The following is a 19,519-nucleotide window of genomic DNA, read 5'->3' as shown; positions in this document are numbered from 1 at the left end:
TCATTAGTCTACAAAAACAAGTGGATGGTTCACAAAATCTCCTCACTACCCTCAGATTGTCCAACTCTCCACTAGCTGTAACGGTTTCTAAAGAAATGTTGGCTAACTTGTGAGCATATTAGCTCTGCCAGGGATGCAGAAATAAATCAATATAATTTTAGTGAATTTGCAAAGTAGCTAATCAAGCATACTAAGGAGGGTTTCTCCTAAATGTAATTGGGAATCAATCTTCGATGATCTGTGCATCCAAAACTGGGAATGGAATTGCATCGAGAACTAAGAACAAGAAATGATGTCGGAGGCATAACTGAGGATTACAACGTCAAAAACATATTACTGAAACAAAGGTTTATGTAGTGGACTTCTAATAGTATATAAAAGCTAAATGTTTTCTATGAATATGAACTTGCTCACACTACAAATGAGCAAGCATTGTATGTTTGATATTTTCAAACTTGCAATTCCTATGCCAGTTTCAACCAGTCAATCCCAGATCAAGCCTGCCAGAACCTTAAACGAGGCCAGTGTTTCGCAGCAAATTTTGGATCATATGGTAAAAAACATCATAGAATGAATTAATAAGTTTTTTTGCTAGTTTGTAAATAAGGTTGTTCACACACACATATTTACCGAAACAAAAATTCTTTAAAACCACGATGAAAATAAAAGGCCCTATAATCATTAGAAAACTGAGTGTTTAGATAAGACTGGCTATTGATCTCGAACAATGATGTTTCATCTTTGTGGTAAAAATTGTTTTTTGCACAAGCACAACTATAAAGGAAATGTTATACTTTGCAACAAGCATTATAATGGAGTGTCATTAAACATTTTGGTAGAAATGCTTTGAAAGATAGCGAAGTGCACTGTATTTTTTCATTGGACAACAAAACTCTGAAGACATATACAAGTTTTTCATATTTACAACCATTAAGTTGCATGTTACAAAATTCATTGGACAACAAAACTCTCAAGACATATATAAGTTTTTCATATTTTCCATTGTTAAGATGCATGTTACAAAATTGAAGCTTAATAGAGCTGTCAACATGCATATTACAAAAAATAGGCTTAGCAAAGTAATTGAAGATACCAAATCTACTTGATACTGACAATGATATTGTCCATCGAATTTGTAAAGGCTCCCTTTAGTGAAAATGCACGTAACTTGAAAATAGTTGTAGATATGTTTTGTTTATATTTTGCAAAGGATATTTGCATAAGACTTGCAAAAAAAGATTTCTAGGTGGTCTTTTGAGAGGATGCAATCTAGCTTTCCATCTCCATCTTTTATTGTCCATTGTAAACTTTGTTCATAAGAAAATAGCTTTTTGTCACCACAATTTGTGCAATAAAGAATCGTATCAATTGTACAGTCAGTTGTTGTAATGAGTTGTTTACACATGTTGGAGAATAGCCTGTATGGTGAGCAAAAAAATTAGCTAGTTTGAGAATGCTAATAATACGTAGCACTTTGATTAGGAATACAAATATTTTTGTTAGGTTAATGAAACTAAAGCCTTTGTTGAACATTTGTTTCTGGTAGAGTCTATAAATAAGAAGTTGAAATGCAATTGAAAACTTGCTTGGAGCTTTGTTTTGGCAAGAGTATGTAGATAAGATTTTGTCAATTCATCATTAAGTGGCTCAAAGAAGCTTGATAAACATGTACGTATGGTATGCGATTCTCTTGGTCCACTTCGAACCATGTTTTTGAAAAGGAGAAAGACTGTCTTTCCCCTTACTATATCTTGTTGTAGTGCAATAAATTTCCATTTTTGAAATTTTTTATTAGTTGCAACAAAAAGAGCATTAAAACATATATTAGTTTTGCAAGAAAAAGAAAAGATGCACACATAAAAAGAAAAGCATAATAAAACAGAAAAATTGACACAATACCATGGCACGGTCACCTTTTGTTTCTCCGTCTAATATATATTTCAAATTGGTGATTGTTTTGTTGGCATCCTGTGAAAAACGCTGTGAAACTTCCACCTAAACAATCTATACTTGCTTATAAAAGCATAGAAATTTCTGTCTCGAGTAAGCCAACATTCGCTACAAAGCATGGGTATTGTTTCAACGATAGGTGTTGAAGTCAATGAGATGTAGTGGCTGGCATCACCTCTTTCATATTTGCTTTTCTTAGTGACATTGAACCATGTTATATGAACACTTCTGTCGACAAAGAAAAAGGAGAAAAATTGAGAGATTAGTTTATCACTTATGTTGATGCTTATTGTAAGTTCTACATGCACATCAACAAGGTTGGGGTGTACAACTTGTGCATTCAGTGGTGAGTAGGGTTCTGGAATAGAAGCAAGACCATATAACACTAACACATCACCTTCAAAAATATTTGTTAAACTTCCCATGCAGATGTCGATTATAGACGATGCCACTATTTCTCGCTTTGCTGTTTTTTCTTTTGCTTGCTTGCTATTTTAGAAAGAGTAAAATGGAAAAAGAAAAAGTGAAATTAATTAGTGTATAAATACAAAGACTAAAGACACTAAAATGGAAAAAGAAAATGTAAAAATTAACTAATGTATAAATGCAAAGATTGGTTAGTTTGTTCTTGATTGTGAAAGGAAAAAGAGTGAACCATTTGTCCAAATGGCTAGATTCATTTCTGCTTGTTGCACTATCTGCTTTATTATTGGATTCACTTCTACTTATTGCACTATTTTCTTTAGGAGTTGGCATTTTCTCTATTGGTACACCTATGAAAACACAAGAAGGAAACACATATATTGTAAATCAGTGTCAACACTGCAAATTTCCTAATGAAAATAGGAATGCATGAAATCAGAAAACAAAAAACAAATTAGATGCACTAATGATTCTAAGACAAGGTACATTATTGTACTTGGATTGTTGCAAACGAGGGATGCAAACAAATTTAGCTTTTGTTGTGATCAGAAATGCAAGAAAGCATATACCATGTTTTGATTAGAGTTGTAGCAAAGCATAAATTATGCTATGATCTGACCAATATGCATTTGCAAGATTGATTTCACATTGCTCAATAGGAAAATTTGTCTAGATATGATCTATTGTTGTTTTTAATCGTGGACATAACTTGTTATTTCTTGTAAGTTTTCAGTTTTCATATATGCTGTAAGATCTCGACTGCAGGTTGTTTTTAATTGAATACCAATGTTAAAATCACCAATGATTAAGTAGACACAATTAACATGTTTAGTTTATGATTTTTATTTTCTAATAATTTCTATTAGTGTACACACTTGTTAAAATGACACTGCATAAATAGTGATTATGCAAATTGGTTGTTGGAAGTAGGTGTCAATTAGCGTTAGTTCAATTTTTTTGTTACAATTTTTTTTGCTTTGATGAATATCTTCTTCTCTACACAAGTAAGGATTCCATGCATGTAATTTGCTATGGCAAAGCTGAATGGTAGGAATTGTTTGTTTTTACGTGGAATGTACAAGTGTGTTTCTTGAAAACATAGAATCATATTGCGCAATAATTCGTAGTCATGGACAATGTCGCTAAGATGTGCATGTAGACTGCGTGTATTTAAAGTTGCAATTGATAAAACATTTGGGTTGTCAAGTTTTTCATGGTAAATCCCTGTTTCCATGAACGAATTATTTCTAGTCATTTCATCTCATCTAATATTTTGTTATGTACATGAAATTTTTGGGGTGTTAGGTTTGTTAATCAAGTATAATGAGTCAATGGTTTAACACATGATATTGAAATATACACTAGCCCATGTTTGGTGACACCAGTTGGGTCAAATGCAACTTGATCCAATGTTAGTGTATTGTTTGTGCACAAGCTAATTGTATTGGGAATTGTTTTCGTATTGTGATTTGCGATTTGTTGTGAGACATTGCTAATGCTTTTGCAATTCAAAAAATTGGTGTCCAAGTTGACAAGATATTTATCTCATATAACTCTTTGAATTTGTTTCTTTGATGCCTTCCAATGTTTACATCTAGAAATTCTATCCAAACAATGTCAGTTCCATTGTTATTGGATGAGTAGCATCTGAGAATGCCTTCAACACCATTGACTAATCCATCATTGGTATTGTAGTTTCCTACATATAACTCAACTAACATGTTTTGTTTGACTATTATTGTTGACGTCAATGCTATGTTTTTTCAAAAGCAAAATAATTTGATCCAGCAATTTCATGCTCATCAATAGCATTAAGTGTTATTTGTTGACCATGTGCTAGTGAAAGAATTTTTGTATTATGATTATGAACATCCTTGTTTCGGTAGAAAATGTATGGGAAAAGTGGATTTAAAGGTGGCGGCCTATGGAAATTGTCATTAATGTATGCAATATCTTTATCAGTTTGTGTGTTTAATCTCATCCTATTTAGGACATTGATGAAGATCGGGTCTTTTTGACGCATTGATGTATATAATTGATAACATTTTATTTTCTCTGTCCAAAAGCCATATGGAATTATGTTTTTGTTGATTCTTGGGTTTTAAAATATAAGAGAGTCTCTTACAGGGCTTACTTGGTAGAGATCACTAGAAAATATCATGTCAACATTAGCAAAATATGAAGTTGGTGTATGCAAGATTTGATAGAGTCGCTTATCAATCTGATAAAGCGTTGTTGCACCAACAAGTGATGCCTCGTCTATAAGAACTACATGGAGTTGTTCAAAGTGATTTGATAATGTATCTAACTTTTCATTGTTTAGTGAAGAACAATCATTGTTGTTAAAGGGTAAATAGAATGCAGAATGCAATGTGACACCACTTGCATTGAATGCAACTTTTCCTGTATGCATTGTGATTATTCCTTTTAGTTGTGATGGATTATAAGCCAATGTGCCATTATGTATGCATACTAAGGACTAGAAAATTTCTAGTGTTGTAAATGTTTTTCATATTCCTTCACCTCCTATTAAAAACAACTGAATTGGTTCATCTAGCCTATAAAGTTTTCTTGTTATCACACCAACTACTAATTTTTCTTGTTCTGGGTTTAATTGTAGCATTAACTTATAACACTTTATGTCTTCTATTATATTTGGTTGTTTGAAAAATTCATATGGCCTTGTAGATTGTGGAGTCAAGTTATTTGTATGTTGATAATGTTTCAAATCACTTTGGAAATTATAAGTTTTGTATTTTTTATTGACACATTTGTCAAATATTGTATTGTCCATTTCATTTGTTTTTAGGCTATCTATGTCAAATAATTGTTCAGTCTGTGTTTCTATTGCATTGATTGTATCATATATGTCACCCCATGTGGGTCTTGTAACAAACATAATTTTTTTTTCATTTTGCCTACTTATTTTTTCCAATGCAACATATGTAAATTTCCAAGTTGCATTATGTTGCTTGATCATAGTCTCATTTACCTCATATGGATAGTATAACATTAATTGTTCTCTATAATAATTTACAATTTATTTGTATTTTTTATATCTCACACATCGAATGACATATGGCTTATTTTCTTGTTTGCGTTTTTGTCCTTTGTTTGTATAACTAGATGCAAATTCTGTTACACATATATCATCAATATCTACTGTCGTAGAATATAATAGTCAATACTTGATGGATACATTATGTATTTAGATTCATCTAGTTCCTTTTGCAAGTCTTTTTTACTTTCCAAAAGAAATGCATGCTCTTTTATAGGGGATGTGTTCATGAAAATAGATTTTCAGGAACCACAATTTAATGGAAGTGATAGCACGTTGTGCACTACTTGTTGTGCAAACATTTTTTGCATGTTTACTAAAACTTTCCCTAGACAATTAATAGTGTTCATGATATCATATTTTGTTTTAAGCTGATTTTCGTGTATGTTCTTAAAGGTCAATGTATGTGTTTTATATTATTTTTTCATATAGTAATTGCAGTACATTGCAGTGCATATAAATCGAGTACAAATTGGGAGTCAATAAAATCCAAATTATTGGGATGTGTCGAGCAAAACTATTTGTCTAGGTGTCACCTAGATTTCTTTGTAGGAGTAAAGTTGTGTGATTTAATGTACATTGGATAGCATGTATGTATTCATCATCTGTTAGTCCAATTCTATCCAAGAAGATATCAAATGTATCATTTTCATCATAAATGACATCATTTATTATGCAAAATACTAGCTTTGCATTTGTTTTTGTTTTAGCACTATCAAATTCAAGAGGTTCAAGTATTTTCATTGTTTTCATTGGAGGTATTGGGAAATTAAATTTGCAATTAGAATTTTTATGTTTCCTATAGGTTCTTGTGTGAAAATGATGTTGGATGGTTCTAAGGTCTTATATTAGAATTGATGAACCAATTGATAAGTATTTATCAAAAAAAAATTCAACATTAATGTTTGTGTCTTTACCATAGATCGGTGCATATTTTATCCATAATAAGCCATGTTCATGCTCACTTCCTATGTTTTGGAATTCTATGACATAGAAGTAGTCATCAATTTCTCCATAATACTTGTAATCATGAGCTATTAATTGATGCAAAGAATCCATCCTAGATCTATAGTAACATGCACAAGTTACATGATCATTTCTTATTAATGAGTGTGGCTCATTTTCTTCTAATTCATTTTTGTTTGGTCTTGTAGTGTTTTTCCTTATATGTTTTAATGCATTCATCAAAGGCTCCCAAAGATGCTCTGTGCTACTAAAGGACACAAAGAAAGTAGGTGGACCTAGTTGTCGAATCATTGCATATAGTTTTTTATGTATTTGTTGATGGTAGTCTAGTGAAGTGCGAATTGTTTTTAAGTCCATGTACCCAATGTCAGATTTCAAAATGCAATCCAAATTTGGTTTGGATTTGACATATTTTGCAAGTAGTTTTCTTCCTTTCAACTGACCTTTTCTAATTCTAATCCACATAATATTCAATACCTGGTTTATGATAATGTGAATTGCTTTATAAAATAGGTTAGTTGTATGGTAAGAAAAGTCATGATTTTTATGCAGGACTTCCCATTGACATATTTTTTGATATGTAAAGTTTTTCAACAGATCACTTGGGTATTTGTTTCCATAGAATAATGATGGAAAACTCATTTCTTCTGAGTATTTATCTTGGAAAATTCCTAATGGCACATAGCCTGCAATAGGTGCAATATTAATTTGCCTATTTACAAGGCCATGGATAGTATGTGGATTAGTGAAACCATGAACCAATGTTTTTGTGATCGGTTCATTAATATCCTGATTATCATTTTCACTATCTTCAATGTCAGATGTATTGTTGTATGCTTCTTGGTTTTCTATGAACACTTGTTTCCAATTGTCATCTATGTTGGCATTTTCTAACTTGTAAAGCGTTGTTTTGCATAATTGTTTTAATGCTTTCATAAATATGTGAACTTGGACTCGACCAAATGCATAGGAACTTTTGAATTTTAAATTCTTTTACACAACTTCCACTGTGTCAGTGTCTTTTATGTTCCAAGGAAATGCAAATTGAATTCTGCATATGTTAGTTGGGACATTGATGACTTCTCCAGTTAAACCTAATTGTGGTTTTTTCATGTCGATGGCTCATTTCCTTTATTTTCAAAAAGGGAAATCGTAATGCCACTAGTATTTCTTCTAGTTCAGTAAGCTGACTAAGTGTTCAAGTGCCTTTATTTCTTCTTAGTTTTGGGGGAACTGCATATTTAGGAATTGTTTCATCTGAAAATCATTTTTTTTCAAAGCATACAACTAAAGAAACTATTATGTTTGACATTTTCAAATCTAGGTTTTTCAATTTCATGGGAACAATCTAGTGGTTTGCTAATGTTTTTTGCATGTGTTTTTTGGTTCACTTGTTTCATTGGTAAAACATATCTTCTAAAGAAAGTTCTTTCACATATTGAACAATGAAAGATAGGTGTATCATTTATCTGTTCTCGATATTTTTGTTCAGACATTGATAATTCTGTTGACTTGTTTCTTAATCTTTTTCTTGATCTTGACTGACACAAATCTTCTAGTACTACTTATTGTTTCATTGTTGTTGTATTATATGCAAGCTTTATTTTGTGTGTTTTCATGTTTCTTCAAATAATATCTTTAAGCAGATGCAAAGACAAGTTTTTCTTTTGCTTGTTTAAGGAAGAAGATGGTTTGAATTTGCGTGCAATTAGTTGATCTATTGCTTCAGACTTGTTTGCAACATTGTTTTTCAAACACTGCATTGATTCAAAGATGACACTATCCTTAGTGTTAATGTCAATTGGAACATGAGATGTTTTTGTGGATTGATGCTCTAAATATTCTAGCACTATTTGTTGTTTCATTGTTGTTGTGTTATAGGCAAGTTTGATTTTCTGTGTTTTCAACTTCCTTCGAATAATGTCTTTAACAAGACGCAAAGATAAACTTTTGTTGTACTTGTTTAAGCTACAAGATGCTTTGAACTGGGTTGCACCAAGATCAATTATTGCTTCAGATGCTTTGAATTTGGTTGCACCAAGTTCACCTATTATTTGACTTTCAATTTTGCCTATTTGTTGTAAGGGTTCATAGTAGACATGACCTATACTTGTTTCAAATTGCAATATGTTCAAAGTTCTAAGTATTGTTTCTAAATTACATATTTTCCTGAATATGGACATTGTAACTGCAGACCAAATGATGAGATGTATGTTTAGAATTTTGCTTAACCAAGAAAAGACAAATAGATAACCTTCAATAGTTCCTTTGCTATAACACAATGCTAATTATTTTATGTATTCCTGAGACGTAATTATTGTTTTGTAATTTTCTATACAACTAAAGTATATATGCTCTGTTATGCATCTAATTGCAAATGGGTCATTTTGAACAACTGCATTGCAAAATGTTTGTGCAATGATAAGTCAAAGGCATGGCACACTATATTCATTATCTAGAAGATAACAAATTGTTTCAAATGCACTCTCACCATATATGCTATTGAACATGGGCACCCTATCAAGGTTGGTCATGGCCCTAAATGTTCGATGTTCAAAGATGGATAAGTTAATTTGTTCATGTGTAGTATTGGTTTGCTGCCAAAAGGCAGAATCCATGATAGGGTCTTTTTTGCAAAGCAATGGCTCAAAGTGGCCATTTATAGGATCCTCATCATGAAATAGTATATCATAAGTATTTGTTGCAATTGTTGAATTAAAGTGCAAATACATTTTCATTTTTGTTTTGGACCAAATTCTAATTGGAATTTTCAACCAATTTGATAACCAATGTATACAAAAATGTCTCCCCATAGTCCTCGAGATTCTAGAGGTATATCAATTGAAGTTGATCTAGACATTTTTGCTAAATACAAATCATGATTATTGATGTTGTGCATTTCTGTTAATGACTCTTCATGGAGCTCATGTTGATAAGACATAATTGCTTCCTTATCCTTTTCTGCTAAACATTTTCTAAAATACTTCACTGTTCCTTTTCTTAATTCTATTGATGTATATGTACAATGTAGTAAAAGTTGTAAACTATCAAACAAATAGTCTCCAATCACATATGAGAAATTGTTTACTTGAAACAAGTTATTCTTTTCTAAGACAAATGCCAATTTCTGTTTTTGAGATGATGTACACATGGCGATGCTTATTGTGTCAATGAAACTATAAATGCTAGCATGTATAATACTTGTTAAATTGAAAGTGTCAATTTATACTAACCTATTCCAACGAATCTTCAATAAGAGTCTACTTAGTTGTTTTAGTAAAAAGACATGCAAAATACAAAAATATGATTTATTAGTATATAAATATAAGGACCAATGTTATATTTATGATCTATATATTTATATTTCTTTCATTGCATCCATATAAATTTTACAGAAATAATACTGATATTCATAGTGTTAAAGATGTAAGGGCATTAACAGAAATGAGATAGAGCATCCCTGATAGATGCAGTGCATATTCAAAATTGAGCATGGTTACTAGGACTCCTTTGACTTTGTTACTCTAGAGTCCCAACAAAAAGGCACAATAAATATTTAGAGTTAATATAAATTTAAATTGGCTAAATTCAACACATAAAGTGAAAAATTAAACATTTCCATCCAAATCATTTTACCTTAAAAACAACTTAGAAACCCTTACATTTAAAAGAGTCAACCATCACATAATATATTGACATTGATGTATTCTGGTTTTAGAATACAACCGAACAATTGTTCAAAATTCACATCTAGATATTCTATGAATAATAATTGTTGGTTGCCTGAGAAAACTGCGTTTTGGACATCTAACTAGTAACTCGAGAATTTGAGACAACAAAATTTAGTATTACAAAGATGATATTTTGCAAGATATAGGATTTAATTTGAAGTTTTTCAGATTAATGAAAATGTTCAGGGGGAGTTTATAAATCATTGTTCATTGGGGCATCCAAAAATTGTCATATTTGAAGAGTGAGAGTATAAGTGTATTAGTGAACGATAACCAATCAATAATGAGTAGAAAAGGGAAAAAGCAAGTCATAAAACCTGATTTTTAAAATATTCGAATTTAAACAACAAAAACACAACTTGACAATTCCCTTAGCTTGAAGGTTTTTTTCACATAAACATTTACCTTTTTGTTATTCGAAAGAATAAAAAAAAAGTACAATAACCCGAATCCTATTGGGACACAAAATCTACGTTTATAATAGGGCAGTCCCTATGACACCATTATAGTGGGGAGTTTCCTCTTACCATATGTTTCTATACAACATTAATTGGATTGCAAATCATAATTGAATTGTTAATGGATTGTTGAGAAATATTAACACCAACTGACTTGGAAAATTTTATGGAGTGTGTGTCTCAATGAGAGGTCTTTGAGCACATTTGTAATGCTTAAAGAATTTCACTACAACATCGTCACTCTCATTTGGGATAGATTGTTCATAAAAAACAACAAAAAATTTGGAACATTTGTTTCATTTATCAAGGACAGTATGAGGAAATCCTCTAATCCAAGTCATGTCGAGGGGTTATTATGGTTAGGGGAGTTTCTTCATTAGGGAGTTTTTATTATGCCTAATGGTTATCACACTACTAAAAGGAGAAATACTATGCTTACAAGGATAACCCTGCATCAGATACAATGTGGTGGGACACACTTGTAAAAAGATGGCACTGATCATTGCTAAAGAACTTGAATTTACAATAAGACTACGAGTGACTAATGTACTACTATACTAACCAGCACAACTTGGGCCATAGTGACTATTTCTGTAAGATCCATGTTGTCTTCTGCTTGTTAAGCTAGACCGTGTGATGTTAATGCACACTGCAATTTTAATCAAATATAACCCACTTACTTGATAATAAGTTCTTGTATCCTATACAAATGCAAGAAGAGACGAGAATGAAAGGCCAAAGCTAAAAGAAGAGTGGCCAAATAAAATCCACTATACATAAGATCATAGGTGTGTGCATGTGGTTAACTTATAAACCCAAAATTCCTTTAGTTTATAAGTTACCAGAACAAAAGTGTTTGTGTTAATGGTTTTGATTCACAAGGCCTATCATGCTAGATCTTTGCATTAACATGAATATTTATATCTCATATAAATCATCATTTGTTATGAAAACCTTGTAAACCTGGCCATATTTGCAAAATAGTACAACTAAAGGCAAGACAAACTACTACAAATTTAGAGTGGAAAACATTTAAATTGGAAGCTATGTGAAAGGTGTTAGTTAAGCAATTTATTTCTAACTTGAGAACAGTCATGTCTTCCATTTCTCATTATAGCTGACCACGAGGACAACAAATATTGCAAAAAATCCAATTTTGGTATCTATGAAGCAATAGCAGTTTAGCATTAGTGCAAAATATTTTAATTTTTATGTGCATAGAATGAAAATTTAATGAAGTCCAATAGCTTTAATATAATGTCCTATTATATCAAAATCAATACATTTTATCCCTTTAGATGGTCTCCCATGACAAAATCTACTTGACGACTTTACAAAATTGAATACCCAAAAGAAATAGTGAACAGTAGAAAAACTTAGTTATGATGAAAGAAATTACATGGCAAACTCATCGCTAGAAAAATTGTACTTCCCAATGAAACATGAGAAGATTTATTAAAAGAACAATAGAAGATATGCTTACAAAAAAGCTAAAATCTGAATATAGAGTGCAATCAAAATTAAAAACAAACCAAAATTCCTAAAAGCTTGAAATTAAGCGGGTAAATATTTGTCAGTTCTTTAAAAGAGTTGGTTGACTGGTTTTACTAGCTTTCAAAGTGCTAAAATCTCATGCTAAACATGTTAAACAATTTGTTTTTGTATAAGTTTATTTGTCACCCAATTTGTAACAATATGATAAGTATCACAGAAAGTTCTTACCTCTTATGATGTCCATATATTACATAGTTGAAGGGAAGTGTTGTTACCTTCTACAGTTCGAGAGTCTCCCTAACTACTTTTTTCCCGTAACCATACGAGATATGCCTATCATTTTTATAAGGAAAGTGTTAGGGAACAAACCTCAACCCTTTTAGGGATGTACTCAGACATATCACATCAGTTGCATCACTTGTTTCTTCTGTTCAATTTTCTGGTGGTGCAAGCAATAGGCCTTATGTGGTCCATCACATCTAGACCATTCCAGATGGATCATTTCAATCTTTTTTTCTAGCATGCTAGGGGCTAGAAATGACAATGAGAGATTAATACTTCTTTAGCTATCATATTGATAAGTTCTTGAATCTCTTCTCCACATTGTCTTGACACATTGTCATTCTTCTGAGAGACTCTTGAAGATCTCTTGTCCTAGAGCCTAGATTGGATGTCATAGAACTAATAAATAGTTTTTCTCTAGGAGAGCTTGGAGACAGATATAGATTTACTCTATTCTAAGTTCCAGTGTCCAAGTTTCTTTCAAGTAGCAAGTCGTCAATTCAAAGTTTTCATTTCCTTGACCATGAGTGGTAGGACTCATGAGTGGTGGACCCCTTGCATTGGAGTGCACAATATGCACTTGCATATGATTATGTGGAAGGGGAATTACTCCATTGTGTTTGTGGAGATCCATGCTAGCCTAAGTCTATTTTTAGATATTTCATTGGAGCCTTCCATATTTGTCATACCTTAGATTTTAAGCTTTCATATTTCATGTTTGGTTTTCTTATCTGTTAATGTCAAGTGAGAAGCATTATGAATTCTCATTTTTCTTTTGTCCCATTGCATCATTTTCTAGTGAGCCTCAATATTCTTCTTGCTTTGTTTATGAGTAACCTAGATGGAAAACACAAAAGAAGAAAGAATTGATCCCTTGGTAATTCTGGACCTTTATTCTTATATGTCTTGGAATCTGGTAGTCACCAAATGTTTCTGGAATAACCATATGAGTGGTTCATTAGTAATTAATGGAAATTGTGATCTAACTCGCATAGGATCTGGTCACTAGAAATGATTATATTTGGTCAGAAATGGTCAGGAAATGATTCCAATATGACAATCAAACAAGAAGCACCTAGAAATTCTGCTATAGAAAATAGAGAAACTTTGTCTAATAAAAATTTATACACTATCTGAGCACAGAGGCATATACTTTATATCATCTAAACATTCTTTTGATGGTGTTGAACCCACCAACATGTCAATGGGATCTCCTCGGTAAGAAGTCTCAATTAGACCTCGGACCATTTGGTGTAGGATTCCCAGCAGTGGTTCATAAGGTAATGCCTTGATTGTGATGTCACACAGAGGAAAGTAAGAAAACTATGTCAGTAGCAAGGGTGTGACTGATGTAGAGAGTAAAGGGATGTGTACTAGAGGTTCCAACACTTCAAAGGGAGAGGAAGGCGAAGGTGAGTTCAAGGTTGAAAGGGATTAGTCCCAGCTCAGATAGGAACACACCACACAAAGGACATGCACAGCTTTAGGCAGAGTAGTCCACTTGGATGCAGCAGTCACAACACACAAAGTAAGATAACATGAACAACACTCATGGATCAGTCTGAGATGAGTGTGATAGTTGATATAGTAAGGTTCATGACAAAGGTTTGTCTAATGTCTGGTAGAGCAATCGACACGGATGATGACAACATTAATAACATATGCAACACATTAGCAACAAGATTCATATAATTGCATACAAATCAGTTCATACACAAGTACATAAGTTAAACAACATATATCATTTAGGAAATCAGAACAGTTCAACTATAATAACAACATATGCATCAAAATATGTTGGCTCTTATTATATAAAGAAGTGTAAGTCACAATCATACAATACACCATGTAAACCTGGTAGCCCCAATAGTGGAACATTATAGCCACATCTGCCTGATCCTCTAAAGAGATGTACTAGCTCCATATAGTGGAGAAGCCAAGGTGCGCTACAATACTGTCCAAGCCTTCTTCAAAATAGTCTTAGTAGGAGCTTGGCTGACCAAAAGCCTATACAATGAGTTTTGAGGGACTATTTATAGCAAAGGGTGGGGTGACCCTTAACATTCCCCTTTCTGTCCATTCAACTACCCTCATGACTCTTCACCTACTCTATGAATGTTACATCCACTCTTGACACTTGACTTACACACAACATGACTCAACATTACAATGCACATGTACCTGTGTGAATAATGGCTTGGACAAGCCAAACTAGACATCATTCAGACTTATACAACCATAGAATTCCAATTGCTCGACATCCTCATGCTGATCAACAGTGACATATTGATGCCAAGATTGGTAATCCTTGAGAGTGTCTATGTGTGACATCTGTTTGAAACCTGAACCTTGCCTCCATAGCATATGGGTACATTGCATGGGCTCCTCTGTCCAACTTGTCTGTGAGCATGCACATCATTATCTTTATTGTGGCCAGACCAACAATGTACTTGCACATGATTTCTGCACTCATAGGCAAGTCTAGGCTGGTGGCAGTGTGCATTAGCTCATCGAAGTATGAAAAAAGCTCATGTTCAACTTGCTTCTTGGTATTTGCCTGAGTGAAGGTCCCGAGTGATGGGATCGCATGAGTGTGCACTATAAGCTCCACTTTTGAATACTCATGCATGGGAAGCCTGTATTCTAGTGATGAGTTGTGGTAAGTCTTCATAGTTCTGGATTTGACTTCAGATATGTGCTTTTAGCTCAACCGCATTGGCCTTCATCATCTTTTGGCAAGTGAAGTAGGGTTCCCTTGTACTTCATCGTCCATGCTCACTTGTTATCAATGGCAGTATGTATGTTCTTCAAGATGTGTACTCTTCTTGCACACCATGTTACCATCTGTGGAAATGAACGACTACTTAATGAATGGTACCAAACTTGGAGTACAATGCTCTCATAATTGTGTCCAAGGAAAACACTTCATCTGGTATTGCCTTATTCAGTGTATCTCGGGCAGCCATTGTCACCAAGTCTCCTCCCTACACGGCCACCTGTATTTCCCTCGCCATTCGCCCATTCTCAGCCATAAGAAAATGAACACTTGAGCTAGTGGCTTTGGCATACACTTTATTTGCATCGGTTAATGCGGCTGGATGCTTATGCACATCAGTCATGATCACTTGCTCTTCAAATTGTGCAGGGGATGTTTGGTCTTCCGGATTTGGTACTCTCTAAGACTGCACAAATTTGTGATGAGATTCGTCAAAGGATATGTTTTGCATCTCTGCTTCTAGTAGACCACCAAGGATCTCAGTGCCTCCATGGTCATCCAAGACTTTCTCACTATTTGGGTGCATTCAAGCAGGTGAGTTGACCTTTCTTTGGCGAGGCACGAGGTTAGTGTCCTGTTCAAACTCCTGCTACTCCATGTCTACGTCCAACTATTCAAGAGCCTGTTATATGTCATGAGAAAGGTCTTTCCCCTATGAGCGTTCACCATGTTTTATTGATGCCAATTGTTCAAAAGAATCAACTACCTGTATGGGCACTGCTTCTTCTGTCTGCACATGATGCACCCCCTGCTGAATCTCTTGGTACTGAACTTCCTTCTCATGTTTGCGCAACTCTTGTTCTTTCCGGAGTTTCTCCCTTAGTTCATGCAAATCCTTCTATTCTTCTTCTATTCTCTTCTTATCCCTCTACCTTCATGCAATTTGCTTGTCACGCTACTACCACTTCTGTTGAATATCCATATCTACTTGTTCTACAAGTAGATTTTCTCGAAATTTGCAGCCTTGTTCCTCCTTCATGAAGTTGACAATCATTATCTTCACTTTCTCATGCATAGGTATGCTTGCCTCTACCATTTATGTTGTTGTTGCTACTGTTGGTGTTCTCCGAGACGCTACTTCACGCTATTGTGCTAACCACTCTATGGTGAAACAGACCTTTTCATTGGGTCTCGAGGAATTGGAGTCCTCCTCGTCCCAAGGACATGCCCCATGGATCTAATTGAACTGAAATCTCATGCAATGATCCTTCACAATTCAATGTGGGTCATACAAGTTGAGGCTTCGGAGGTCGAACAGGTACTTCTTCATCTATTCAGCATCAACATCTGCTTGCTTTATGCTTTGGATCTCGTATAACCAAATCCACAACAAAAGAGTAGGCCAAGGTGCCTTCTTCTTCTACTACAACCTACCTATTAATACTGCTGAGGTATGATACACTATTTCCTGCATGAAGGGAAACTCTAGAGAAAACTTTGGCAAAACATGCAGAGGCTTCTCTGCACTAAACACTCGGACGAACGTGCCATATGGTGAGGCCTACTAATCTCCAATGCATAACAATGCCTTCATCGCTTCTTTTGACATGCAGGGTGGATCCTGTTCGAATATAAACCTATACACTAGGGTGGCAAGATGGTTGAACAACTATATGATCACTCCTTTGAAGCTACACTTGAACAATATCTTGAAATACGTTCTCACAATAGTCTCTGCTGGTGACCATACCCACTCTAAGCCCGAGAAGTCATCTCGAGCACATACTGCATATAGAATGTAGGCAGACATGTAAATCTCTGCATGCATGCCTTCGGGTGACTGTTGAGCCTTCATGACTTGCTCCTTCAGCTGATGAGTCAATATGCCAGACCAATTGCATGGTCTTCCTTCTCTAGCTAGTTGGTCCAAAGTGACCGCCCAACTCTGAGGGAAGGTCTCAGTGCTCGCTTAAACACTCAGTTGAAATGAAAATATGACCAAGTATTGGTATTCCTTCCTTAATATCTTCATCTTATAGATTTGATTATGGGTCATCCTGAAACGAGATGGCTCCTTTACCCAATTATTCAAAATATCTTTGGAGTGGCCTCTATTGTTGGACAGGCTAAATGGGGGGGTCATGACACTCATGGTGTCGGTCATTTGATACATATCATCGTAATTTCATGCCAATAAGGTTGCAAGATTTGTCCCACTAACACTGCTCAAATTCATCATCTCGGGGTCAGTGCAAGAGACGATCCAGTGAATCATGTCTACACATGGGAACACAGGGTATCTGCATGCAATTTGGTACAAGCTAGACATATGAATGTTCACCTACACCTGAAGGTCTTCAAGGTCTTCACCAAAAGTGCCTGTGAATGTTTCATTCACCTCTTGCCACTTTAGTTTGATGTCCTTGTCTAGATACAACTTTGTATCTTCATAGATCGGCATACCAGAGGACACTTGCTTAGTAGTTGCTCCAGCTGCCATACCATCAGTGTCCTGAGATCCTATTCTCTTGGAAGCCATTGAGACAAATGAACACCTGAAAGATATGGAAACATGCATCATGCATGGTAGGAAATATGTCGGTGAAAGAAAAGGAAATCCGTGGAAGGACACAACACATACCTGGGAAACTGATGAGGAAGATTGCGCAAATTTCACTGGGAGTCTGAGTGACTGGCTACAAGGATCGTGCAAAAGGCAGTCTGGGCTATCTGGGAGACAAGACTAGCTATTGGATCTGTGAAATGTGTAATCCAATTGGGCAGCTGGCTGTTGGGATTGTGCAATGCGCAATTCCTATTGAGAAGGACTGCTGGCCAGGGGACAAATTTGAACAATTTCCTGGGCCAAGCAGCCACTATCCTCTAGGAATGTGAAAAACAGTCCAGGAGGCTAGTGTTGGGTGAAAATGCACAAATATGAAGGGGAAGGTGAGCCTTCATTCTCCAGATTGTGCAATGCAGCCTTGGTGAAGGGAGAGACTAGGCCAAGGTTGGCCCGACTCGCTGTTATGAAACCAACTCACAAAAAGATAGAAAAGATAAATGAACACCTTAGAAATAAGCCTCTTCGAGGGTGAAACCTCCTTTACATTACACAAATGAACAATCCTTAGATGATTCAATTGACAAAACCTCCTTTCTATATATAGGAGTCTACGGGGTCATAATATGACCAAGTCGACATAACAATAATAATATAAAGGCACAAAAATAAGAATAGAGGGATTCTATGGTGGACAATAATAACAATATGGGGACAATAGGGGCCCAATAATAACAATAAGGGATACAACGACAATAGTAATTGGGGGATCACTAATATTATAGGGACCTAACATGCCCCTCTCCTTCAAAAAAGTGTTGTCTTCAATGCTTGAGTAGCTTTGGATGCTTTTATATAAAATTCTCATCCTCCCATGTGGAATCTTCAATGGGTAGGTTCCTCCAGTTGATGAGATACTCTAAAATTGATCTATTGCGTAGTCGTCGAGTTCTTGTTTCTTTGACTGCTTTAGCTTCCAATATGATTTTTCCCTCCTCGTCAAGTTTTGGAAATATTATCTAAACTGGAAGCTTGTCACCTGTAACCTTCTTTAAGCATGAAACATAGAAAACTGGGTGCACTCGAGAAGTTGCAAGAAGCTCTAATTTTTATGCATTGAACCTATCTTTTTCAACACCTTGTACGGACCATAATACTTTGGTGATAATTTGTTATCCTTTTTGGAGGGACATTTGTTTATATGGTTGTAGCGGTAGGAATACCCAATCACCTACATAAAAACTTCTTTCACTTTGATGTTGATCTTCCTGCTGTTTCATTCTATTCTGTGACAAGGTGAGGTTATCCTTTAAGAGTTGGAGAACTTCGTTCTGATGCTCGATGTGATCTTCCACTGCTTGAACTTTATGATTTTCTCTTAAATATGATGTGATGGATGGTGGATGATATCCATAAAGTGCCATAAATGGGGTGATTTTTGTTACAGTATGGGAGGAATGTTATACCACGATTCATCCAGAGGAAACCATTTGACCCATTGTGTCTGTTTATCAAATACAAAGCAATGAAGATATCCTTCCAAACATTTGTTTAATATCTCAATTTTCCCATTAGATTGAGGATGATAAGATGATCTATGAGCTAAATGAGTACCAAGAAAAGAAAATAATTCGGTACAAAAATTTCCAGTGAAAATGGGATCTCTATCAATTACAATAATCTTCGAGTTTCCATGTATCTTTTGAATTGTTTCCATAAATGCAGTAAAAACTGTACTCAATTTAAATGGATGAGATAATGCACAAATGTGTGCATACTTGGTAAGTTTTTCCACTACCACCATGATAACACTCTTTCCTTTGAACTTGGGTAAACCTATGATAAAATCCATTGAAACCTCCTCCCAACGTTGGCTTG

This window comes from Pinus tabuliformis, chromosome 7 (assembly GCF_031772625.1).
Source record: "Pinus tabuliformis cultivar Carrire ecotype Pingquan chromosome 7, CPIR1, whole genome shotgun sequence".
Lineage (NCBI taxonomy): Eukaryota > Viridiplantae > Streptophyta > Pinopsida > Pinales > Pinaceae > Pinus > Pinus tabuliformis.
This window is presented reverse-complemented; position numbering follows the sequence as displayed.